This window comes from Schistocerca americana, chromosome 3 (assembly GCF_021461395.2).
Source record: "Schistocerca americana isolate TAMUIC-IGC-003095 chromosome 3, iqSchAmer2.1, whole genome shotgun sequence".
Classification (NCBI taxonomy): domain Eukaryota; kingdom Metazoa; phylum Arthropoda; class Insecta; order Orthoptera; family Acrididae; genus Schistocerca; species Schistocerca americana.
Genome location: NC_060121.1, coordinates 605,691,332 through 605,699,868, shown reverse-complemented (window position 1 = coordinate 605,699,868; position 8,537 = coordinate 605,691,332). Strand labels below are relative to the sequence as shown.

General features: G+C 42.3%; 1 non-coding gene across 1 annotated transcript; it reads right to left on the bottom strand.

Annotated features, from left to right (window-relative positions):
- Positions 1–3,472: 3,472 nt before the first annotated feature.
- Trnar-gcg lies at positions 3,473–3,604 on the bottom strand. The gene is made up of 2 exons: positions 3,568–3,604; positions 3,473–3,509 (listed from the first exon to the last, which is right to left on the bottom strand). It is a non-coding gene; the product is annotated as a tRNA-Arg (tRNA).
- Between the last annotated feature and the right edge of the window lie 4,933 nt (positions 3,605–8,537).

Genomic DNA, 8,537 nt, shown 5'->3' with positions numbered 1-8,537 from the left:
CAGACTGACTCCTGAGTCGCTTTGTGACCCTCTCCACATGAGTTGTGTGGAGCAGTGAGCTGCAGGGAGAGGTGTGACTCCTGAGTCACTTTGTGATCCACTTCGTGTGAGTATTTAAGGGCTGTGAGCCACTGGAAGTGAGGTGAATCACTTTACGATCCTCTCCATCTGAACTATGGGGAGCAGAGTGACTCTTAGGTCACCATGAGATCTGCTTTATACAAGCAGTGGGAAGCAGGTGGCCATGGAGGGGGGGGGGGGGGGAGTGACTCCTGAGTCACATAGTGATCAGGTCCTTGTGAGTGATGAGTAGCAGTGATCTCTGGAGAGGGTAGTGACTTTTGAGTCACTTTGCAATCTACACCGTGTGTGCAGTTCCTGAGATGTTTTGCAATCTGCTCAGTATGAACTGTAGGAAGCAGAATCTTGAGTCTGTTTCACAATACACACTGTGCGACTGGTGAGAAGCGATGAACAGCGACAAGAGGAGTGATTTCAGAGTTGCTTTGTGAACTGCTCTGTGTGAGACATGGGGATCAAAGTGACTCTAGGGTCATTGTTCAATCTGCTCTGTGTGAGTGATGGGGACCGACGAGCTGTGGGAAAGTGAGTGACTACTGCATTACTTTTCAATCTTGCCCATGGCAGCAGGGGGAAGCAGTGGTCCTTAGAGGTGGAAGGGAATCCTGAGTTGCTTTGTGATCTGCTCCAAATGAGGGTTGAGCAAAGTGGCTACTGAATCCCTTTGCAATCCGCTCAGTGTGAGCTGTGAGGAGCAAAGTGACTACTGAGTCATTTTGTAGTTCACTATGGGGTTCATGTGGGGAACAGAGTGATTGTTGAGTCACTTAACAATCCACACCTTGTGAATGCTGGGGAATAGCGAGCCAAGGAAAGGGGAGTGACTCCTGAGTCACTTTGTGATCTGGTCCATACAAGTGGACAAGTGTTGAGGAACAGTGAGCGACAGGGAGCAGAATGACTCCTGAGTTGCTCTGCAGTCTGTTCTATGTGATCTGTGTGGAGCTGTGTAACTCCTGGATCACTCTGTGGTCCAGTCCTTGTGAGTGGTCTGGAGCAGTGAGCTATACGTGGCAGAGAGGCTTTATAGTCACTTTGTGAGTGATAGCTGGGAGGCTGCAGCTTATGTGACACACATGAATGACAACATCATGTCACAAATACTATTCTACATCAAAGGATAAGAAGTAACAGTTCACTCAAAAATATTTAAATGTGTGCTGTGCCTCTGAAATTAGAGATTTTCTTTCAAATAAAGAGTGGAAATGTAAGGTGGCAAAGTTTTTCCTGTAGTAATGCAGTTCCTGAAGAACTGATCTTCCTTCATTTTCTATTCTTTTCATGGCTAAGAAATGTTGGACACGTTAGTAAGGTGTAGAAATCCATATATACACATGGTATGTAGCGAATTTTTTGTTTCTTGGTGTGGAGCACTGTTGCAAAAGCCTATGGCAGAATCACTGTTTTGCTTACTAGTGCCACCAGAGATATATTTTGGATCAGATGAGGTATTGCTCCTTTATTACGACTCACCTATTGCTCACTCTGTAGAAGGATCTGGCTCACTGAGTCAGCTCAGGCGTGGCTCTGCATAGCCACATGAGGCAATCGACAGTGTACTGTACATTCATTTGAATGAGAGGCGTTAGGAGCCCATTTCCCGTATGGAGACAAATGTACTGAGTACATGTAGGTGAATAGTAGGTGAAATCTTTCATGACACAGAAGCACTACACATGCACTTCGCTATGATTTTGCAAGAATTTAATATGTACGCTGGAATAAAATTGTTATTTAACGGTAAACTTTAAGAAATTTTAAAATATGAACATGGCAGAACGCCTTAACCATGTTGGAGCGATTGTAACACTATTAAATAAAATGACTTCACGAACATTTTCTGCTTCAGTGCTCTTCACAAACAAACACCTTTAACACGTTTCTCTTTTACATATAACATCACAAGAAATGATGTAGCGAAATAAGTGATGCAATAAGTGATGTAAGTACACGAACCCCTCGTCGAACCCTGTTCGCTAGTTTGGGTATTTTGACACTGTCCTCTCAATATATATACTCCTTACTGTCATTTCTTGTTAACAATATTAGTTATTCCCAAGAATAAGCAGGTTTCACTCAGTTAATACTCGTCAGAAATCAAACATTCCTTAACTCTTGTGCAGAAAGGTGTGCTGGCTGCATCCATTTTCAGTAAGCTACCACTCGAATTCAAAAATCTTAGCAGTAATCCACGCGCTTTCAGATCGAAACTGAAGAGTTTCCTCATGGCTCACTCCGATTTTGTCGAGGAGTTCCTTGAAATATTAAGCTGATTCTTGTTGTATTGTTGACGGCGTTTACTTAAATTTGTTAATTGACATTTTTCCGGTTCATAAACATTTTATTTTATTTTTATTTTTATTTGTTATTACTTTTATGTTGTAATTTCATGTACTGACACGTTCCATGACCTTGGAGATTTGCTCCTCAATTTGGTCCTACGGAACTTGACGTGTAAATAAATAAATAAAGACAAGGCCTCCAGTTCAGATTCCTCTCAGAGTATGTCGATACAATAGCTCCGTACTTAGCAATCATATAAAACCGCTCAGCCGTCGAAGGATCACAACCGTAAGATTGGAAAGTTGTACAACTCACACCAATACCCAAGAAAGGAAGTAAGTGTAATCCTATAAATTACAGATCCATATCGCTAAGGTTGATTTGCAGTAGAATTTTGGAACGTATGCTGTGTTCGAACATAGTGGGTTACCTCGAAGGAAACAATTTATTGAGAAACAACCAACACGGATTCAGAAAATACATCTTTCTTGTCAAACTCAACTAGTCCTGTATTGTCACGAAGTAATAAGTGCTATCGACAGGAGACGTCAAATTGATTTCACATTTTTAGATTTCCACAAGGCTTTTGACATCGTTCCTCACAAGCAACTTCAAATCAAATTGGGTGCCTATGGAGTATCGTCTCAGTTGCGCTACTGGATTCGTGACTTCTGTCAGAGAGGTCACAGTTGTAGTAATAGGCGGAAACTCATCGAGTAAACCAGCATTAATATCTGTCGTTCCACAAGGAAGTGTTACCCGCCCTGTACTGGTCCTGATCTACTTAACGACTGAAGAGAGACAATCTCAGCAGCGGTCTTACATTCTTTTCGGATAATACTGTCATTTCTCGTCTTAAGAAGTCATGAGATGATCGAAGGAAATTGCAAAACGATTTAGATAAGATAACTGTGTGGTGTGAAAAGTGCCAATTAACTCTAAATAATGAAACTTCCTGGCAGATTAAAACTGTGTGTCGGACCGAGACTCGAACTCGGGACCTTTGCCTTGGCTCTGAGCACTATGGGACTCAACTGCTGAGGTCATTAGTCCCCTAGAACTTAGTACTAGTTAAACCTAACTAACCTAAGGACATCACAAACATCCATGCCCGAGGCAGGATTCGAACCTGCGACCGTCTTGCGGTTCCAGACTGCAGCGCCTTTAACCGCACGGCCACTTCGGTCGGCGGACCTTTGCCTTTCGCGGGCAAGTGCTCTACCAACTAAGCTACCCAAGCACGACTCACGCCCAGTCCAAATAGCTTTAATTCCGCCAGTACATCGTCTCCTACCTTCCAAATTTCACAGAAGCTCTCCTGCGAACCTTTCAGAACTAGTACCTCTGGAAGAAAGGATATTGCGGGGACATGGCTTAGCCACATTCATTTTAGAACTCTAAATAATGTCCGCCTCGATAACTGAATGGTCAGCGCGGTCGAATGCTGTGCCAAGGGGCCCGGATTCGATTCCCAGTTGTGTCGGAGATTTTCTCCGCTCAGGAACTAGCTTCTGTCTTCACCATCATCTCACCCCCTCGACACACAAGTCGCCGAAGTGCGTCAATTCAAAAGACTTGTACCAGGCGACCGGTGTACCCTACGGGAGGCCCTAGCCACATGACGTTTCACTTCAACTCCAGATAATGAGAAGTACGAAATCATACACATGTGTACTAAAAGGAATCTGTTAAATTTCAGTTACAGCACAAAAAACTCGAATCTAAAGGCTTTATATTCGACTAAATACCGTTGTGGGGAAAGCAACCCAAAGACTGCGATTTATTGACAGAATACCTAGAAAATGTAAGAGGTCTACTAAAGAGACCGCTTACCTACGCTTGTCCTCCCTCTTACAGAGTATTGGTGTGCTGTCCAGGATATACTTTGGATAGTATTGACGGAGGACATCGAAAAAGTTCAGAGAAGGCAGTTCGTTTTGTGTTGTCGCGAAATACGGGAGAAAGAGCCACGGATATGATACGTGACTTGGGGTGGGAGACATTAAAGTAAAGGCGATTGTCGTTGTGGAAGAGTTTTCTCACGAAATTTCAATCACCAACTTTATCGTTAGAATGTGAAAATATTTTCTTGGTGCCTACGTACGAAGGGAGGAATGATGACGATAAGAAAATATGAGAAATTGGAGCTCACACGGAAAGATTTTAGTGTTCGCTTCCCCGCGCGCTGTTCGAGAGTGTTCCGGTAAAGAAGTAGCTTTAAGGTGGTTCGATGAACCCTCTGCTAGGCATTTAATTGTGACTTACGGAGTAATTATGTAGATGTAGGTGTAGATGTGAATATAATTAACTATCGGCCTGTCCCGGCTTCGCACGGGTTGCAATAAGTATCAAGAGCCCGACGACTTGTCTGGCGTAGCAGTAATAGGCTGTGCTCACAAACCATCCTAGTGAATCAGTTTGCCTATTATTGAAAACCGTATCAAACTCCCTACAGTAGTTCCTGAGATTAACTTTCACGTACATGGAGAAACGGCGAGAGGGGCTTTAATTTATAATACGTACATACGGAAGGGATAGTCATAAAAATAGTCAAACACAGGGAAACCTTTTAACAATGCGTTTAAAGAATCAGTTCACGAATCAGACTTGATCATTGCGGTATTACAAACTAAATCAACGGAATTGTTTTGTCTCTTGCTGTAGTTGTGTTTGTATCCCTCCCTCGTACTCATTGGCTGTGACCATCGGTACCTTGTTCTTATATTTCTCTATCTATTCGAGGTCATAATTAGTTGTACTGAGCAGAATTAGCATCAAATTCTGTTGCTCAAACGCAGCCTCTCGTCTCGAACGCAACAGTTGACTCATTGCGTGCGACCACTGACATTGCTCGTTCCGACCTGTCTGTTAGACTGGTATTACACTATTATGTTTGTTTGACAAAGAAAGATGATCGAATATTCGTAAAATTTCTTTGACAAAGATCTTTACCATGGCGCTAAAAAGGGGTATTACACTGTCATCATATTTTTCGTCAAAGTTCAAGATGGCGGAAAACAACAACTTGTTACAAGGCGCTGCAGTTGCTTGTACCACAGTTGCATTGAGTGTGCTTGGAAGAGAAGCGGCGTAAAAAAGGAAACATACTTGGGTGAAGCAGTGGGTTTTACGTCGAAACAGTAAACGCATTCAGCAAAATTTGTTAAGAGAGTTGCAATGGAGACCGTGAAATCTTACATAAACTACTTTCGAATGGAAGAGAGTGCATTTCAGTAGTTGCTGCTCATGTTACGAAGCAGAATACTCACGTGAGAAATGCTATATGTGCGGAAGACACCAAACACTGCGATTTATTGCTAGAGCAGAGAGCTACTCTAGCTTACAATACAGCACACGAATACCACAGTGCACATTAACCAAAACCATTGCAACAACTACAAAATTAATAAAAAGTACGATACAGATAAGCACTTTTTAACTTGTGACTTCCGGAGTTCAAAAATAGATAATGTAGAATGGAGGGCTAAGAATTATTTTTATTTTAGAGCGTGTCATCTTTTATTCTGACTTGCTGAAAAGCTATCTAGATGTTTACAGATATAGAGGTGGATGGCTGTTGTGATTGTGGATTTGATGTCGCGTGCAGTATATCTCACATACTCATCAGCACGCGATTAATAGCATGCATTGTGCCACTTGCTCGCCCCCCCCCCCCCCGCCCCCCCCACCACCACCACCATAGTCGAAGCTAGGGTATTATAAATACTCGAAGGAAGATACTAACTCAACTTTGCTGCCATGTTAACAAACACCATACAGACATCAAATAGCTGTAGCGATGCTAGCAGTCCAAGCAGTTACTTTTCACATTGCAATGAACAGAAGACGAACGACTTTTATGATCAAATCTACGGCGAGGCCCTAGATTTGACCATATTTCTTTGCCGAAAGTTGACCTTTGATGAAGTTCCCTATTACACTATCAAATTTCTTTGAGATAAATATTTGACATATCAACTTTGACGGAGAAATATGATAGTGTAATACCGCCCTTACGCGCGCGCCACCACTAATGCCGCTTTTTACCAGGGGGCTTCCTAAGTTAGTTGTACAAGTTCAACATTTACGAGACAACTGCCTGTTCAGGTTGAGGTTATAAATCTGACAAACTTTATAGTCTTCATCATGTAAATTGAAGGTTGACGAGGAGAAAGGAAAATGAAGAATTTTATGCAGAACCGGCGGCGATAAGTGAAAATGTATGCTGAACCCGAGATCCTCTGCTTACTAGGCAGCAGCGTTAACCACTCCGTCCTCTAGATGCAGTGTTTCTCGTAAATGCAGGGAGTGTCTCGGCATGCTCCTCGGCTGACCCAACTCCCACCTAGCACCACGCATCCATAGTCCTCATCCATGTCCTCCATGCTCGCTGATTTTAGATTCCCATTGGAGGTCGAACGACGTAAATGTGCATCTTCACTGAAGGTCGTGGATTCATTGCACATCGAAGAGTGTCCAAAGGAACAGACACCACACATTCATATAATTTACGATCTTTGTTACACATTTTATATCTTCACACTTTTACCTTTATTTATTTATTTATTTAACCTGGCAAGATTAGGGCCATCAGGCCCTCTCTTACATCTAACCAGGCATTCTACTTATTTTACATTCATATGTTTTATTAGGTATGTTTAACTACATTTAGTACAAAAAGTGAAATAAACAATTACAAAGGCACACTTGGAAAATACATACAAATAGAGTTTATATTCGTAGATGATAAGTACTGTTATAACTAGACATTATGAAAGAGACAGATTTTAGATAGGAGTGCTAGCAGCAGGGAGTATGAGGCAGACTGATGGTGAAGGGAGGAGAAGAATACAGACATGATGTAACATAATTAAGGAAATATAAAGGAAAAGAAGATTGCGTGGTTAGTAGAGATAGATGAAGAGGAAGAAGAGAAACTAGCAAGATAGGAGACACTAGCTTTGCTATTTGACAGAGGATTGGCCTTGTACATTAATTTTGTGGAAAACGTTTTGAGGATGATAGTAGGAAATGCTTCAACTTTTTCTTAAAAACATCATGGGATTGAATTTTGCGCAAGGTAAGGGGCAGTTTGTTCCAGAGGCGGACAGCGGCAACTGAGAAGGAGTTTGCAAAAGTTTTTGTTTTTTGAGTGGGCACACTTAGGATACCAAATAAGAGTGACCTCGTGTTTCGATTATGATGGCAGGAAAGGTGTTTAATCTCTGATGCAAGATACTGGATTGCTTGCGCGACGAGGGGCCGGTGAAGTAGACATAGAGTGTGGAAGTCACGCAATTTGTCCGGCCGCAGCCACCCTAGCTGGGAGCATGAAGCACTAACATAATCACATCGGCGAATGTTGCAGGTGTAACGCACACATGCATTCATAGTTAGTTCTAGCCGTCGGTTGTTTTCACTACTCATGCCTTGTTGAATTACATCACAATAGTGGAGGTTCGGTAGAACAAGTGCTTGCACGAGATGGCGTTTCAAGTCCTGTGGAAATACGTTCCGAAACTTTTTGAGAGCATAGAGACAAGCGGAATTTTTCCGCCTCACTACGACTGTATTCTCCGCCCAGCTGAGATGCTCATCCAAAGTTACACCCAAGTTCTTAACTATTCTCTGATATGGTATTGGAATACCGTGAAGCAGAATAGGAGGCAGCAGCTCGCGGAAATTTGAACTTATTAGTTTCTGATGCGCTATAAAGGTTACTTGTGTCTTTTTTGGATTTAGTTTAAGCCCCAGGTTTTTCGTCCATGTCACTACTGAAGAGAGATCATCATTCATCTGAGCGATTGCAGTGTTTCTATCTTCAGGTCTGACGCTTAGGTAGAGCTGGAGGTCGTCGCCATAGAAATGATATTTACAGGAGGACAGAACGGACGAAATATCGTTGACATATAAAGAAAACAAAATTGGTCCTAACACTGATCCTTGTGGCACTCTCGAGGAGACGTGTTTCCAGGAAGATTCTTCATTTACGCAGACAACACATAGCTGTCTGTCTTTTAAGTAGCTTTCAAACCATCTCATTGAACTGCCTGAGAAATTAAGCTGTTGCATTTTTCTGAGCAATATGTCAAATTTAACAATAACAAAAGCTTTGCTGAAATCTAGTAGCGTCGTTATTGTTGCCTTTCGGCTGTCGATGGCATATTTCAGGT